This window comes from Hemicordylus capensis, chromosome 3, assembly GCF_027244095.1.
Source record: "Hemicordylus capensis ecotype Gifberg chromosome 3, rHemCap1.1.pri, whole genome shotgun sequence".
NCBI lineage: Eukaryota > Metazoa > Chordata > Lepidosauria > Squamata > Cordylidae > Hemicordylus > Hemicordylus capensis.
In genome coordinates, this window is record NC_069659.1 from 17,157,419 (window position 1) to 17,176,195 (window position 18,777).

At 48.2% G+C, this 18,777-nt stretch overlaps 1 protein-coding gene across 4 annotated transcripts in view; it reads right to left on the reverse strand.

Moving 5' to 3' along the window:
- Positions 1-15,879, reverse strand: part of GRM5 (glutamate metabotropic receptor 5) — a 354,535-nt gene extending 338,656 nt beyond the window's left edge. For 2 of the 4 annotated variants that reach the window (XM_053306232.1, XM_053306229.1), the window contains exon 1: positions 15,569-15,879. The gene's annotated coding sequence lies outside the window, so the exon portion shown is untranslated. Of the gene's footprint in view, positions 1-6,067; positions 6,132-6,263; positions 6,798-15,568 lie in introns of those variants that run through there. The other 2 variants (XM_053306230.1, XM_053306231.1) reach the window with 2 other exon arrangements.
- Positions 15,880-18,777: the final 2,898 nt, after the last annotated feature.

Consider the following 18,777-nt stretch of genomic DNA (forward strand, 5'->3'; position numbering starts at 1 on the left):
CATGTTGCAGCATGATAAGGCCAGCCCTTTCTTTCCTATGCCCACCCCAAACTCATGGAGAGCAAAGGCATCACTTGACCATATAGGAACATAGGAAGCAGCCTTCTACCGAGTCATTCAAGACACATGCTCTACTAGGGGTGTGCAGAACTGACTCAAAAGCAAACGGAGTTCAGTTCAAATCCAGTTCAACTGGTTCAATACGGAGTGGTTTGACCTGGTTTGAGGGCTATGCTTGTAAAGTCTGGGTTTGGATAACTTCTGTTATCCTGGGTTTGGATAACTTCATGGAGGAGAGGTCTATCAACAGCTACTAGTCTGATGGCTATGGGCCACCTCCAGCCTCAAAGGCAGGATACCTCTGAGTACCAGTTGCAGGGGAGGAACAGCGGGAGAGAGGGCATGCCCTCAACTCCTGCCTGTGGCTTCCGGTGGCATCTGGTGGGCCACTGTGCGAAACAGGATGTTGGACTAGATGGGCCTTCTTGGGCCTGATCCAGCAGGGCTGTTCTTAAGTTCTTATGTAAAATCTGAACCGGAGTGGTTCGACCTGGTTTGAGGGCTATGCTTGTAAAGGCCAACACCACTGCCGACACCCCACCACAATGATGAAACCAGTAAAATGCCCTTTCTCTGCCCCCCACAGCCCTTAGAATACTTTAAAAGGATTCCCTCACCTCTTTGCTTGTAAAGGGGAATCCTCATCGGATTCCACTTCACAAACATAGCCCTGGAACTAGGTTGAACCTGGAACTAGGTTGAACCAGTTTGACTGAACGGATCAGACCGTTGGCCGGTTCAATTGAACCAGCTCGCAGACTGACAGTTCGGTTCAAATTTGGTTTGAATTCAAATCGTACCACCTGAACCAGTTCCGCACACACCCCTATACTCTACAACATTGCTATGACCCCTGCCTTTGAACTCTGAATTTCACTCTCCCCCCCCCCCCAATATCAGGTCCAAAAGGAACATGTGGTTTTGAACCACAAATGCAACTTAAGTCTTTGTCTAGAGCTGATCTGGGTTTGGATGGCTGTTGAATCCATCTGCACTAAAATCCTTCAGCTACTAGACACAGGGCACAGAGTTTAATGGGCTTTAGATTAGACCTTTTAAAAACCAACCATATGTCAGTCCTGAAAAGGCAAAAGGCATGGGGGATATAAACTGCTATGTTGTTACACTGACAAAGTGATAAAGGGAAATAAAGCTGGCAAAAGGATTCTAGGAATATTTATCGAGGTTGTAAATGTTTGAATGTAGGTTGTTAAGTCATACTACTAACTATGCCTGTATTCTACTGTTCATTCAACAATTCTTGGGCCTTATCTATATGGTCTCTATTCTTACATATTTTATATCCAGAGTTGACAGATGCCCCCATATAAAACTATATAGACTCCAAGATCATTGTGCCTTGTTAAAAATTATATATGGCCCAAACAGGAATAGGTATTTCCTGTTCTAGTCCAAACTGCATCTCTGACATACTACTAAATCTCAATAGAGTGTTGGAAATGAAAAAGCAAAGAGAGAATTTAAGAAGTATCATGTACAACTAGCTAGACAATGAATCTGTTGACTCTTTTTAATGTCACCCAAAATACTAACACTATGATACCAATGGCTGACATACTGTGCAAGAATACATCAGCCTAGTAGCGCTGCATTTCTGCTACTTTTGCTACACATGCATAAGCTCATTATTTCCAATGGGCTTACTCTAATTGAATACAAGTTGCATAGATGCAATGTTGATAAGCTGATGTACTCTTGTGCAGTATGTCAGCCACTGTGTTGTGGAGATGTCTTTTTCTCTAGGCTTTTAAAACTAATAACTCTAGATGCCTTGCTTAAAACAGCAGTGATCGTTGGTAGCCACAAGCTATCGAACACCCTTTCAGTGGGGAATGGTCCTTCTCCTGCACCGAATGTGGGAAGGGCTTCTGGGATCAGTGGCTGCTCCTGGCCCAACAGTTATGAAGAGAGCTGGTCTTGTGGTAGCAAGCATGAATTGCTAAGCAGGGGCCACCCTGGTTTGCATTTGAATTGGATATTGCATGTGTGAGCACTATAATATATTCACTTTAGGGGATGAGGCCACTCTGGGAAGAGCATTTGCATGCTTGCATGCAAAAGGCTCCAAGTTCCCTCTCTGGCATCGCCAAGATAGGACTGAGAGAGACTCCTGCCTGTAAACTTGGAGAAGCCACTGACAGCTTGTGTCGACAGTACTGAGCTAGATGGACCAATAGTCTGTCTTGGTACAAGGCAGCTTCCTATGTTCCTAGCAGCTGGGGTAGAAACTGGAGAGAAACAGTTTTGCAGTTGGAGTGTAGTGAGTGAAGGAGAAAGAAGACTGAAATTTGCAGTTGGCTGGCAAGAACCAGCTTTGAAGGGGGAGCTGTTAGTGCAAGCTGTTTGCTTAGGTGTAATGGATGCTGTTTCTAGGGATGTGCACAAATTGATTTTTGTGATTTGATTCAAGATTGAATCTGCTGCCATCGAATCTGGGTCGATTTGATTCAAATTCGAATTGATTCCACCAAATCTTTAAGGGCTAGGGGGTACCAAAGCAGGTTGGCTGGCAGGACCCCTTGGGTGCCAAATGCCACCCAACCCCCAAAGGAATTGAGCAAAGGGATAAATTTTTAGGCACTCTTATGTGTTGTGGATTCTCGGTTGTGAAATGACTTTTTCATAGGGAATCCGGTAAGCATCATCAAAGGTGATTTGATTCGAGGTCGAATCACTTGAATCGCCCGGAGTTGAGTGGGATCTATTCGACTATGAATTGATTTGCACATCCCTAGCTTCTTCAAAGATTTCCTGCCTGCCTCTGTGCAGCTTGTATATTTGTAAATAAGCAGATATTACAAAAACACTGAAAGTATCTAGTGTTCTTTTGCACAGCTGCCTCTTGGAGCTTCCTGCAGGTTGGGGAAGCAGGAGAGTACGCAACTATCTATTTTAGAAGTATATTGACAAGAAGATACAGCAAAGGTGTCTGCATCTGTCAACCAAAACAAATGGGAATTAAGCCAGCAAGACTTCCACTACCCATCCAGATTAACATTCAAATAATACTTCACCTCTTGGGGGTACATGTTTATCACATCTTTTGCCTAAATATGTACACAGGAAAGCCTATACACCCTTGCCATGGGGAGTTGTTTCACAGAAAGCTTTATCTTACACTTTTTGCTCAGAGATTTCTAGCACAGCCATCTGAACAGCACCAAGTAGACCTTGATCCAATTAGAAAGCGGGGGGTGGGGGGGAGATGGTAAACCATTCTACATCAGTTACTGTGTGAGCTATGGAAGTCCATCAGCAAGTGTGTCAGTGTTAAAGTGAGAGCAGATGGGTTCAAATCCAATCTCAGCTGGATATTTGCCCAGGACTTCTGAAGACAGTGGCCATGATCCAGTGAGAGACAGGTTTCTGTGTATGGGTATTCCAAACTGCTAGTGAAAAAGATCTCCTATAGGGTAATTGTGGGGATCTACATCTCTAGAACAACTATTACTGCTTCTATTAGTAGCATTACTACTACCAGGAGTATTAATAAGCCATATTCCAACAACAAAAAATTCTCAAAGCATAGAAAATAAATAATAAATAAGATGGTTCTTTATCCCCAAATGACTCACAATCCAAAAAGAAACATACCAGCAACAGCCACTGGAGGGATTCTGTGCTGGAGTTGAGGATGGACAGTTGCTCCCCCCCACCCCGGCTAAATATAAGAGAATCACCAATCTGCAAGGTGCCTCTTTCAACCTGAGATTGCCACTTCCCTGATCAGGGAAGGACTGATCATCTGGGTTTGGTGGGAAACCTCATCTTTTTCTCAATACCAAAAACACTTGATCATATCTTCCCTAGAGGAAGAATTGCATTTCTCAGCAGTGCACACCAAGTGACTTTCATTTTGCTTATGGTTTACAACATTTAGCCCAATATCATTTGTTCCCCATTCCAGGAGAGTTGCCATGCTAATGCTGTTCCTTTGGCTACAGTGATCTAATGCTATTCTATCTAATAATATCAAAGATCAAATGTGTTTTTATTGGCTGTAGTTATATCTTGGTAGATTCTTGTTTACATGTCCTAAGATACACCTAGCTACTTCCTGGATAGAGAATTGCAGCCAGTGTGAAGTAGTGGTTAGAGTGTTGGACTGGGACCCAGGAGCCCTGAGTTCAAATCCCTGTTCAGCTGTGAAACTCACTGGGTGACTCTAGGCCAGCCACTTACTGTATCTCTCAGCCCAACCTACCTCACAGGATTGTTGTGGGTATAAACACAACCATTTACACTGCTCTGAGCTCCTTGCAGCAGGAGCAGGATATAAATGCAAAAATAAATACATTAATGCAACAGTAATCATGGTACAGTGGTTGACACATAATACGCAGCATGAGTGCATGTTTGGATTTTTAATGGACAAGGCACTTTTGCTGAGCCAAAGTTTTAACCGATAACATTGGAAATAACAATGATCTGCCTCCAACATTCCGTAGACTTCCTTAGAGAAAGAGAGAGAGAGAATCTAAAAAATCCATGGGCGCTACCTGGAATACCAATTATTATGTATTTATTCTAAGGATTTAAATTCCTCTTTTCAACTATCCCTTCCTGAGTCTGAAGCTTAATTATGGATTTGGAATCTCTCCACTTCACCCATCAGCATACAATGAAAGTCTGAGAAATCTCCACACATTCACCACTCTATAAACACTACATTGCTTATGAAACAGGAGGCATTCTCATCCACACTTAACTTACAGTGCAATCCAATAAAATACATGTTTACTCAGAAGCAAGTCCCACGGCATTTTATGGGGCTTACACCTGTGTGTTTAGGACTGCAGTTCCAATTATTAACCCTTTCATGCCCTTCAACCAATTCATCAAGCTCAAAAAGATTGTGGTTTCTTCACCCTCCCGGTGCCTGATTACTGGCGAATCTAATCCATGTTAGTAACTGTAGGGATGGGAATGGGGACAGGGATGTTAAGGAATTTATATGGTGTGATCCAAGGATTGCAACAACAGCATGATCAAAGGACTAAAGGAGCAACAAGACCATCTGAAGGGATATGGACTAGCCACCCTGAGATCTGTCGCCTATAATCACTGGCAGCCCTGAGCCACAAGGACCACTGGTGTGACTCAGTCCATCGCTTCTCCCGCCTCAGGAGAAGACATGTCACAAGTTTAATCGATCTCCCCAATAGGATGTGGCTAATCCCCTAAAGCCGCCAAGCTAAATTTAAACGATCTCTTCCTTATCCAGCGACCGCAGAAACACAATGTGACTACTACCTCCGCCTTCTATTCGCGCTGCCCAACTTCGCTAGTTCCTCTAGGAGCTGTCCATGGTGCTGAACAGCCGACTAGCGGTAAGGAAAATGACGGAGCCCGACTCCCTCCTTCTCAAGCAACCAGCAACCACGGTTGGGACTGAAATAACCGAGTGGTGCGGGCTAAGGCATCCATGACAACTCCGGCGTTGCTAAATGGGGCGCGCGGGGGGGGGGAAGCATCGCTAACACGTTGGCGTCTCGCTTTCCTTGTCATTATGTGCATTGCACTGGTTTCTAGATCTGATGCATTTCTCTCTGCTGTCATTATCTAGCCACGCAAGTGATCGCCTCCTGTTTCAGCAGCCTGGCCCTATACTTCTGCAAAAGTGCACGAGAATACGAGAACATCACCCCTCTTATAGACAATTAAGCCTGAAGTCCAGGATGTGTTAGGCGCTTTACCCAAGGTCAGGGGAAGGGATCTAGGGCTCAGGGCTTGGGGACCGCTTCTTTACCCCCCGCCCTGCACTAGAAGGCTCATTTCATCCTTCTCCATCACCACTTGTTTTTAAAAAAACACCCCCTAAGAGGAGAGGTGCACAACGCCCCCTCCCCACCCCCCCACCCCCGCAGTTTAACTCGACCCCTGACTGGCTGGGATTCAAACCATCCTATCACCTCCCCAAAAGTCCTTCAGGCAACTTGAGATACTGATTCCACCTTTCCCCTCCCTCCAAACCTGCAGCCCCTACCTGGTGTCACTCCTGAATCCCTTTAACAGCTCGAAAGCAGACGCGCCTTCAAGAGAGACCTCGCACGCTCCCTTCCTCCGCCCAACACGCGCTGCATCCCTCCTCCTCCTCCTCCTCCTCCTCCGACCCACTGAGGTTCAAATCTACCCTCCAAAACAGAGAGCGAGCGAGCAGGACCCCTTTCCTCCATCCCTACCGTATCCCATTTCGGAATCCAGACACAGTCTCTCGCTCGCTCTCCCGCCTGGCGCAATCGAATCCGGTCCAGAGCCAGACGAGCAGAGATGGGTGAGGGAGAGAAAAGGCAAAGCCCGGCTGTTGCAGCCTGATGCAGAATTCCTTCACTGCTGGGCAGAGGACAGAGATGCCCCCAGTCCTGGGCAGCCTTGCCTTCGCCCTGGCAAGCGCCACTCGCTTCTCTGGCTCTCCCCTCCAGAGCTGCAAGGAAGGAAGAAGGCGGCACCTCCTCCTCCTCCTCCTCTCCCTCTTCTCTTCCCTGGCTATGGAGCATGCATCGCGCGCTCAAGCCTTCAGTCCCAGCGTCCTCCTTCGCCCATCCTCGCCTCTCGCATCTTCCTCCTCCTCCTCCTCCTCCTCGTCACCAGGTGATGGAGAGAGGAGGCGGCTGGGGCTGCGGACTGCCTGCGCTTGGTGCCTTCGCGGCGGACGCCGAGAGAGCCTCCTAAGCCAAGGCAGAGCAGCCTTCGCCTCCTCCGGCCGTCGCTCCCCCTTTTCCGCCCTTCCTCTCCTGCACGCACCACGCGGCTCTCGCCACTCCATCCACTCCCAGCACTGTCCCTGCCGCTTCTGGCAAGCCCAGGGGGTGGCCGACAGGTGGCGCCCTCTAGTCCTGCCCTGAAGGGACCTCAGAAGATCTGAGTCCCAGGGTGGCCCCAGGACCGGATCAGCCTCAGTTCTACAAGCTGGGGAATGGGACAGTCAGGATGTGCTGGAGGGGAGGGGAGGTCAGGGCTGAAGCTGAGCCTCAGATCCTTAGCGGTGAACTCCAGAACCCCCCTCCCCGGCAATGCCTGGTCCCAAACAAGGGTGGTATGAAGGGAGAGACTGTCTTGGAACATAAGCTTTTGATAAGGCAAGATGGGGAGCAGAGTAAAAGTGGGCACCCTGTGAATCATTATGATCTTACATTTATTTCCAGAAGAGCTGGAAATGTTATGATCCTTAAGGATGCCTCCTTAGGGATATGATCCTTACGATCCTTAGGGATAGGCCGCCCAGACACGTAAGTGGCTGCCCAGAGATGTAACTTTGGGTGGGGTATAAATTTGATAGATAAATAAATAAATAAATAAATAAATAAATAACTGGAGCCTCTTCAGGTGTGAGGGAGGTACAGATTTGGGGTGACCCACGGGTATGTTGGTGTTCAAAAAATCTGAGGAAAAATCTAAGCGGGGGGGGGACCCACCAAATACCCAAGATGCTCCCCATGTAAGTCAATGGGACGGGATCTTTGTGGACTGAATACAGTTAATAGTTAAGCAGGTTGGTGGAGCTAATGGAACTCAGTGGTGAAGGTGGGGAAGGAGGGCTTCGATAAAAAGAGTGGGGCATTTCTCAGCTTGAAAAATATTCCCTCAAGATAGGCACAACAATCCCTTCTGTGTTAAAATGGGATAATGTGCCTACAACTTTCACCATCCTCTGGTACAGGCTCTGGTAACACATGCACACCAGGGATGTACCACAACATGCTGTTGTAGATTCATACTTGTAATAATTATACTACAACTACAGCTCCGAAGAGGATTCATTCAACTGTCTCCTTCTCCCATTGATTTCTAGAGATGGGGAGGGTTTTCAGCCTTGACGCTGGTCCATCTCTTGCTTGCTACCATCACCCCACCAACTAGCCAGGATTTCTCCCAGATTTTGAGTATTTGATGATATCAAATAACAAGAAGCATAGAGAGAGCACTTGTTGACTTTCCCAAGTTGCTTCACTTCAGTTATCACAGCAGTCCTTACAATGACCTTTTTGGGCAGGTTGGTATTCTTCTTCACCTAATGCAGGCAGGGCTGAAGGTGAGAGGTGGGAGCTTTCTAAGGCTAGCTATAGTGGTGTGATTTGAATGGGGAACATGTAAGCTAATGATCTCTTTCCTTTCCTAATTCTGTTAGCTTTTTGATAAATGAACTGGCCACCCTTCAGTACAAAGTTCCTACGATGTCATACAATGTAAGACTCAAACCAGACATGACAGTAAAGAAATCACCATCTTCCCATTTTTAAAGAAATAGCAATGGGGCGGGGGGGGGGAGTGCAATCCAGTCCAGGACCATGACACAGATGGAGGGGGTGAGCTCATCCACCCATCCCACAGTCATAATGACAGTACCTCCCCCACCCCAAGATGCTATTAGGGCCAATAGTAGCGCCCCCCCCCAAGAGCAAATTGCTTTAGGGAGAGGAGAACTGCATCAGAACCACGCTTGGGGAGAAAGGGGGAAATCCTTTCTTTATCCACACAGTTGTCCTAATTCAAATGGAGGGAAGGCAGAGCTGCTATTTAAAATAAATAAATAAATGGAAAGACAATTTCATGTTCAGCATGACGTTCAGTTTGACACTACACATTTTGACTGACGTACATAGCAAGGATACACCACTGCAGCAAGAGAGCAGCCTAACAGAACTTCCCAACTACCTGCACTGGTGCAGTGGATATGCGGCAATTTTTGATCCATTCTCCAGAAAGTTCTCTTTGCCACCAGGGGGAAAAAAAATCTCAGAGGGTTGCATAGCCCTCAGGGACATGTTTTTGGGTGACACAGAGAGCTTCCTGGGGAAGGGCATCCAAAATTGTCGCTTTGCGAGTGCACCAGTGCAGCTAGTTGGGTGGTTCTGTTAGGCTGCTCTTCTGCTGCGTGTACACACAGTCGAGGTGTGTAGTGTGGAAAGTGGTTTAAGCCACGTACTGCTAAAGTGGGTGCCAAGCTAAGCTACATATCCTGGTACATGAGTTTGAGGGATGTGGCTGGCCAATGGCCGTAATAACAGACATTGATTGATTGAGTCTGAGGGATGGAATAAATCCTCTTCTTCCCCCCACCCCCACCCCTAGTGAAGCCTTCCTTTTTTTCAGGGTGTCTGAGGATGAATTAGATCATACTGTTGGAAAGGAGCCATGAAACAAATAGAATCCAATCCCCTGCCACAAGGGGAGTTGATCCATTACCAACACCCCCCAGATTCAACCCATGATGTTCTGCTGCCAAGAAAAGAGCGGACACACATACCACAGAGAAGAATCTACAGAGCAAAAAAGCACCAGCTGACTCAAGCCAGCTAAGTGAAGCTGTGCATTGTCCAGTGGGTTGCACACTGAGGCTGACATACTGCACGATGCTCCATGTGCATTTTAACTAAACATGCACCCAATTGTGCAAAGCTGCTCTTGTGCAAATGCAAACATTGTACAAGTGCATTTGTGCAAGGAGTGGTCATTATTTACATCGCACCACTCCATTTGAACCATGTCACATGTTGGTGCAAGAGTGCTGTTGCACAACTGCACGGGCATTTTGTTAAAGTGCATGCAGAGTGTTGCATGGTAATGTCAGCCTCAATGTGCTATAGGAAGGGAATGCTACTGGCAGCTGAAATACAAAGCATGGAGGCTCAAGTGCATCAAGAGAAACAGAGTAACAGCACTTCCAGACTAACTGCTCCAAGGGAAAGGGTAGTTTTTATGACCTCCTCTTCCCCAGGAAGCCCTCTGTGCCACCTGAAAAAAATATGTCCCTGAAGGCTGTCCTCGGGGACAGATTTCTGAGTAGCACAGAGGACTTTCTGGGCAAGGGGTGGGGGCTGTCAAAGATCACCCTTCATCGGTGCACCGATGTAGGTAGTTTGCAAGTGCCATTAATCCGCTCCTCTCACTGCACTGGTGCTTCCTTGCTCTGTATTTCAGCCAGTGTGGATTGGATTGCTACCTAAGTACCATGGATCCAAGGCCCCTCTCTCAACAATTCTCTCATTTCATTGATACAATTCATTGACATTTGTAGGTGATTTCCATTGGTCATTACATCCAAACCCTCTGCTTTTTAGATACCTTCCCAGCCCTACCTTCCATTAAACATTTGAACGTTTGGGAACTGCCTATAAATGACTTAATTAAGCAAATACGCTGCCTTCTCCAGCCAGGAACACAATATCTATATGGCTTCCTCTGTTATGATGATCCACTCTTAAGCTGGAAGACTCCAGATTCTCTCTTTTTGAGAGATCCATACAGAGTGTAAACATCTTCTGAAGGGGAGGTCCCGTCTACATGTCCCTTAGAATGTCCCTTCTAGAAACTCTCTCTCTCTCTCTCTCTCTCTCTCTCTCTCCCCCCCCCCCTCTCTCTCTCCTCAGATGTTTCTCCTTGTTGAATGACCCTCTTCACCCACCTCTCTGAAGTTAATATTCCATGACACGAGTGGTCAGTTTCTGGACAATTTCCAACTAGCCTTTGGCACTGAGGTCACAGACCCTCGGATAGGAGGGTCTGCAGGACCAGGGGTGAGAGGCTGAGGAGAGATAAACATGATACTCACGGCAACTTCAAGACCCCTCATTTTTTTTATATGGAAGCACTCAGGGAAGTGTCTCTAGTAAAGGAAAGGAACCAGAAAGGCCACAGCTCAATGAAAAATGCCAGCCTTTCACTTTCAGTCAAAGGAATCTGCCTTAAGCAGGGGGAAGCTCTCCTTCTCTATAGGTTTTCAAGCAGAGGCTGGATGCCTACCTGTCAGGGATGCTGTAACAGTTTTCTGCTCTGAACAAGGGGCTGGATTAGATGACCTCTAAGGTGATCGTGCAGAAGATTCCAAGTTACTTCCCTGGCATCACCAAGATAGGGCTGCGAGACTCTCCTGCCTGCAACCTTGGAGAAGCCGCTGCCAGTCTGTGTAGACAAGACAGAGCTAGAAGAACCAATGGTCTGACTCAGTATATGGCAGCTTCCTATGTTGTTCCTATGTCCTTCCCAGTGCTAAAATTCAGTTGTTTTATTATTTCAGGAAGCAGAACTTGCAAAAGACAGAAGCTGAGTCCTGGGGCAGTCAGAGCAGACAGGAACAGAGCTGGTCTTGTGGTAGCAAGCATGAATTATCCCCTTTGCTAAGCAGGGTCCACCCTGGTTTGCATTTGAATGGAAGACTATGTTTGAGCACTATTTAAAATTCCCCTTAGGGGATGGGGCCGCTCTGGGAAGAGAACCTACATGCTTGCATGCAGAAGGTTCCAAGTTCCCTCCCTGGCATCTCCAGATACGGTTGAGAGAGCTTCCTGGCTGCAACCTTGGAGAAGCTGCTGCCAGTCTGTGAAGACAATACTGAGCTAGATGGACCAATGGTCGGACTCAGTATATGGCAGCTTCCTATCTTCCTATGACAGTACTGCACTAGATGAGCTGTTGACTGGATACAAAGCAAAACAGCTTCCTAGATAATCATATGCCTCCAAGCAGACATGCTCCACTATACAGTAGGTTCCCAGTGACTGTCTGTATGAAAAGGGATCAGACATTTCCCCCTGTGGTTGCTGGTGCCTTGTTCTTCTTGCATCCATTTCCAAGTGAGCTCCACAAAGCTCCCACAACCTCTGAGTGTGATAAATCCAGATACATCTCTGTTCTGGAAGTTCTGCCAAGCATAAGGTGGCTAAACTTCCTTTCCAAGGTTGAAGGTGCCTTTCATCCTCCTCTTGTCTCCATCCTCTATCTACTATATTCTTAATATGTTTCAGCTCTATTTCCACTTCAGGATGTTTCTGTCTCCAGGGCTCCCATATCACTCTGGCTGCTCCCTCTCTCCTCTTTAGGTTGGGACTGTGCTTTGGTGAGCGACTGTTTGACATTTTGGCATTATACAGTCATCAGACCGCCTATTAAAGAAATAGCCTTCTTCAGGGATTGTTAGCTTCTTGATGAGCCACAACATCTTTCAAAAGCAGATGTGGGGCAGTAAGGCCCCTCATTATTATTTTTTATTATTATTTATTTATTCAGTTTCTATACTGTCCTTCCAAAAATGGCTCAGGGTGGTTTACACAGAGAAATAACAAATAAATAAGATGGATCCTTAATGTAGGAACATAGGAAGCTGCCATATATTGAGTCAGACCATTGGTCTATCTAGCTCAGTATTGTCTTCACAGACTGGCAGCGGCTTCTCCGAGGTTGCAGGCAGGAATCTCTCTCAGCCCTATCTTGGAGATCTTGCCAGGGAGGCAACCTGGAACCTAGATGCTCTTCCCAGAGCGGCTCCAGCCCCTGAGGGGAATCCAGTTTCCCATTCATATGCAACCAGGGCAGACCCTGCTTAGCTAAGGGGACAAGTCATGCTTGCTACCACAAGGCCAGCTCTTGTGGATAGACCAGCTCTTGTGGATAGAAGCCAAGCTTCTACCAGCTTGGCTGGACACACTGCCATTTGGCTCCTCTGTTCCCACTGGGGCCATTCCACCTGGCCATTATGTAACGCTTACATAGGAAGCTGCCTTATACGGAGTCAGACCAATGGTCCACCGAGCTCAGTTTTGTCTACCCTGACTGACAGCAGCTCTCCAGGGTTCCAGGCAGAAATGTCTCCAAGCTCTACTTGGGGATGCCAGAGATTAAACCTGTGATCTTCGGCATGCAAAGCAGATGCTCTTGAGCTAAAGCCCCATCCCCTGTGGGGACTCTCAGACAGCACTCTGATTTAGTAACCCATCTGAAGGTAGACCAAAGCAGACCCTGCTCAGGAAAGGAGTCGATGCATGCTTTCTACCCCAAGACCAGCTCTCCTCCTCCTCAGAATGTGATGTCACGTTATGTAAGAGGGTACTTGCATGGGCTTATCTTCCTGTGCCTTCCCTGCCCCTCTTCCGTTTGCATCGTGTCTAGTCAGTTGCAAGCCACTGTGGCAGAGACATGTCTATTCTAAACTTGGCATAGCACTTCACGGTATTAAAATGCAGAACAATTTTTTTAAAAACCCAAACCCCAGTCTTTTCCAAGCTCACTCTCTCTACATATATACAGAATGATCACCACTCTTTCCTGATCATAAAACTGAAAACTGATGCAGTTTTCTCTTTTCTTATATATATATATTTGTTGATCCACCATCAGTCCTGCATACTAAAGAGCCATCTCTTAAACCAGCAACTTCCTAACAATGACCAGAGGGAGATCTATCCCTATTCAATCCAGCACAGTGCCTCCCAAGCAGTCATCGCTGATGTTTCCTTTGGGATTCTTTTGATATTGTGGACCTCTTTGGGACAGGGAAACATTTTCTTATTCTTATTCCTTGTGTTGTTGTTGTTGTTATTGTGACATCCAGAGCAAGGAACCACCAGAGATAATTCCTAAGGACGCCTAGAGAGTTGCTAGCTTAGGTGAGAGGTGAAAGAGGCCAAGAGGCACTTACCCACCTCCTGTTTCCATCCTCTATCTAATATATTCCTAATAATTGTAATTACATTTAGCAGAGGGGTAGCAATTGTCCTTATTTCATCTTTATTGTTCTATGACCATAATATAAACCATGCATACATGCATCCATCCATCCACCAATCCATCCCTATTTAGGGAAGAGAGCTGGTTTTGTAGTAGCAGCAAGCATGAATTGCCCCCTTTGCTAAGCAGGGTCCACCATGATTTGCATTTGAATGGGAGTCTACATGTGTCAGCACTGTAAGATAATTCCCTTATGGGATGGGGCTGTTCTGGGAAGAGCATCTGCATGCTTGCACACAGAAGATTCTAAGTTCCCTCCCTGGCATCTCCAAGACAGGGCTGAGAGAGACTCCTGCCTGCAACCTTGGAGAAGCCACTGCCTGTCTGTGTAGACAATCCTGATGGACCAATGCTCTGACTCAGTATAAGGCAGCTTCCTATGTTCCTATCCCAGCACCACATCTTTTCCATTGGCTGTTTTCTGATATCTCCTTGTGTCTTAAAAAAAATTTTTTTTTAATGATTGTGAGTCTATTTGGACTGGAAATGCATGTTCTTATTTCTTTTGCTGTTTAAGCTGCTTTGAAAGCATTGTTGAAAAGTGATATGATGGTGATGGCGATAGTGATGATGGAACTTCTGATCCCGGCTCACAGCTCACCACAACTGCCTGCCGGCAGGGCAGCAAAGATCCACCAGCTCTCCTCACTGCACACAGCTGCATGGACTATCTGGAAAGACCACCAGCAACTATGCCCACGCTCCAGCTTAGGGCTGTAGGGTGTTGTGTGCGTGCAGATGTGTGCTATTTGCGCACCCGCAACTGGAGCTTGTGTGAGCTGGGAAGGAGGGGCGGGTGTTGGTGGGAAGCCCCTCCAACAAAGAAAAAACAGGGAAGTCTCTCATTGATTGCAAGCTATTATAATAAATAATGCCTCATCATCACCATTAATTATTATTATCATATATATATATATATATATATATATATATATATATATATACACACACACATATAAATATTATATTATTTATTATTATTTATTTACACAGTCAGACAGGTGTTATTGACTGGTTTGTTTTTTCCAGAAATCGAGTCCTTCCCAAGGCACTGGGATGGCTGAGTTTTATTATCAGTGTTGTTGCTGTTATTATTATAGATATCCTAGCAGAATATAGGTTGTTCCCAGTAAAGCTGCTTTTTGTAATTGGCTGATGGTGATTTCTGTGGCCCCTATGCTGTTGAGGTGCTCTTCAAGTTGTTTTGGAACTGCACCCAGGGCGCCAATTACCATTATTATTATTATTATTATTATTTATTATTATTATTTTACACAGTGAGTCAGGTGTTATTGACTGGTTTGTTTTATCCAGACATCGAGTCCTTCCCAAGGACCTGGGATGCCAGAATTTTTTATTATTATTATTATTATTATTATTATTATTATTATTATTATTATTATTATTAATCAGTCCTTTTAAGTAATCGCTGATCTGGCATTCAGCAGGCGATTGGGGCTATGCCCGCATATTTCCCGCCCCTCCCCCCCCCGCCCGGCCGCCGCGAGCATTTGCAAGGAGAGCGGATTAGGCGAGAGAGCACATCCATTTTCGAGAATTAACATACTTTGGAAGCTGCAGCGGTTCACATCCTTGTTGATTCCCGATTAACATCTGAGATATGGGTTCCCCCCCTGGCTCCCCACTGGGAAGAGGAGGTGGTGACCCACATCCCCCGAGCCCAAAGCGGCGGGGAAGAAGCTCCCTCGCTCCACACCCCGCCCCCCGCCGATCCGAGGAGGTGCTGCCCGCTGGGGACCCCCCCCCCGCTCGCTCTCCCTTCCCAGAAACGCACCTGTCAGCTCAAGGTGACTTTCTCAAACTTGCGGGGGGAGAGCTTTGGGGGGAGCGGGGAGGGTCGGGCATCCCACACACGCGCACACAGCCTGGCACCGGGTCCCCTCTCATCTCCTTCCCACCCAAAGGGAGAGGAGACGCGTGCTCGCCTCTGCCTCCCTCAGCAGTGCCAGCGCAAGAGGCTTACCTGGCGGGGGATCGGGGCTCCTCTCGCCTCCAAGGTCCAGCTTCAGCCCCCCAGCAGCCAGATCGCAGCCCCCCCGCCCCCCTCTTCACATCTTTGCAAGCCCACCAGGCAAGCGAGCCGCAGAAGCAGCGGCAGCGGCAGCAACACCCGCCTCGCCAATGCAGAAGCCGCTCCGCCAGCCAGTGTGTGTGCCTAGCACGTGTTTCCCCCCAGCCGGCGAGGAGCGAGCGCAGCTGGGCGTCCAGGCGGCTGCCTCCATCCACAAGCCATCAGCCTCTCGCCTCAGCCTCTGGATGGGCTGTTACGAAGAGCCGAGAAGAAGAGCGGGAGAGGGGGACGCAGCGCCCCCTGGCGAACAGACTGGAGCGTCTCGCCGGCGTTGCCCCTGCCTGACACCTCGTTGCAGGACAGAGCTGGTCGGAGAAGCAGAGGAAATCGACAGGCGACAGGCTCTGCAGAGCGGGGAGAGATTCCTAGAAGGGGCTAGGAGCCGCCCCAAAGAGATCAGGCCAGGCAGGAAGCAATAGGGCAGCCGGATGTATTTAGCGAATGCCAACGCGCAGATCAATGAAGGGACAGAGACGGTCCAGGCAGGAGACAAGTCGTCTTCTTTCTAGGAAGCTTCTTGGAAGCTAGCCAGGCAGGGAGCAGCAGATCTGGTTTTGCTGCTGCTGAGGAGGAGGAGGAGGAGAGAGGAACTGCCTTGCCTTTCAGCCAACAACCTTCCTTCTATTTTGCAGTGGTGAAGGAAAGTGGGTATTGTCAGCGGCAAAGTATTAGTGCGGAGACAATAGACCACCCTGCGCTATAATCCTTTAATGTTCAAAACATGTTTAACCTGCTTTGCTGTGGCTGAAGCCTTCTGGTTGATTGTGTGGGGCAATAAGCAACACTACTTTAAAATCGTCTCTGGGCTGACACCCTGCCCACCCCCCACCCCGGCAATTGGTTTCCCCCTTCCATAATTACTGCTCCTCACCGGAAAGACTCCCCCCACTTTGATGCATTCATTCTGCACTGGCCTGCGCTATCATCTCATCGAGGTCATTCACACAGTCAAAAACTCTGAGGGTATTCACACGCACAGGCAAAACCAGCCCAGTTTTGCATGCGCGTGCCAACCTCCGGGATCATGCCCTATCCCAGTGGCTACACAGCGGCAAACCTGCCAAAGTAGCCTCCCTTCTAAATGAGGTTAAGGGAATGAGCACTCCCTTAACCTCATTTATTTGAGGGTGTGTCAGCCGCAGCTGTGCGGAGAGGGGGATTCTAATAACGCACTGTGCACTCACGCGGTGCATTATTGGAGGTCCAGGGAGTGGGGCGACACACGACAGCACTTCCCTGCACCCCGACCCCCGGAGCTGCAAGGAGCAGCCACCGGTCGTCTGGGTGAGCAATCCATCCACCTAGGGAACCATGGACAATCATCTGCGGGGAGGGTAAGTGTAACCCACTCTTCCCACAGACCTCCCTGGAGCTCTTCTCAGTGATTGTGAGAAGTGCTCCTCTGTTTGGAAGCTGTGTGTGCTCCCACACACACAGTGGAAGCAAGGTGGGGGAAAACCTGGGTAGAAGTGACTGTGTGGAAACAAGCTAGGAGGAAAACCTGGGTAGCTTTTCTTCCTACCTTGAGGCTCTTCTCACGATTAGTGAGAAGAGCCTCTAGGAGGTTAGTGGGGAGAGCGCTCTCCCTGCACACGAGCAGCAGTCTGCTCTGGGCGGCTGCAGCAGCCACCCACATGACTGCCGGCTCCGTCACAGAGCTGGCGGGGGCTGGGGAGTTTGGGGGCCGCACGGCATTTGGAAGCTTCAGCATGCCCTGCGTGAGTGTGCAGGGCATACTGGAGAGACCCCCGAGCAGGGAGGCTGCTTTATAGCTTCCTGGTCGGGGGTCTACTCATGAGTTGCCACAGAGCAGAGCCGCACCATGGCAACTCACAATCAGAAAGCCTGGGTTAGTGGAGCACTCACTCCGCTAACCTGGGCTTAGTGGAGGGCTACTTAAGCAGGTGACCTGCTTTGACTGAACCAGGCTTGGCTGTGAGCCCGGTGAGTCTGACGATTGGTGGAGAGCAGGCTAAGCATCCTTAGCCCACTTTCCACTGATCGTCAGAATAGCTTCCTTGTTGACTCCAGACAATAAGTTTTTTCCTCCTATCTTGCTTCCACACAACCGAAAACTGAGAGCACACACAGCTCCCAAAACCAAGTACAGTAGAAAATAGATTTTGATTTTGTGCGTGACTTCATTGTTTAGTACATTGCATCTCACTTGAGTCTAGTGTTCCTTGTAACAGGGATTCCCACATGTTTTGGACTGCAACTCCCATAATCCCCAGCTGCAATGGCCTTTGGATGGGGATGATGGGAGTTGTAGTTAAACAACAAGAACAACCGGGAAACAAAGTTTGAGGACACCTGTCGTAGCAGACGATGTGCCGGGTCTCACAATCAGTGAGACCCAGTTTTGGAGAATGAGTGGGGAGAGCGAGCTAAGTCCGCTGTCCCCGCACACGAGCAGGGCGGGAGCCCTGGGCGGCCAAATCGGCTGCCCAAATGATTGCCAGCTCCGTGATGGAGCTAGCGGGTCTTGGGGGGAGCAGGGGCTGATCAGCAAGTGCGCAGAGCATGCTGGCGAGACCCCCAGAGCCAGGATGCGGCTTTTTGCCTCCCCTCCAGGGGGTCTCCTCATGAGTAGCTGCGGCGCAGAGCCATGCCATGGTTACTCACGATCTTGAAACCCAGTTTTAGGGGAGGGGTACTTAGGTGGGTTAACCGCCTTGGAGCCACCAGGCTTACCTGCGAGCCCGGTGGCTCCCACGATCAGGCAAAATCAGGCTAGGCTCCCCTAGCCCACTTTTGCCTGATCGTGGGAATAGCGCCATTATATTCTCTAGAGTTTAAACAGGGCCAAGAATCTATCTCCAGTTATGACGATCTCAATATTGTAATAATATCACATAATGAAGTCATTCACATAAACAAAAACTGTTCTACCCAGGTTTGGGAACTGCGTGTGCTCCCAGTCTTCGGTTGTGTGGAAGCAAGGTAGAAGGAAAACATGGGTAGCTTTTCCTCCTACCTTGTATCCACACAAAGGGGCTATTCTGACAATAGGCAAAAATCAGGGTAGGAGAGCCTAGCCTGATTTTTGCTGATCATAACAACCACTGGGATCGGCTGCGAGCCCGGTGGTTCTAGAGCGG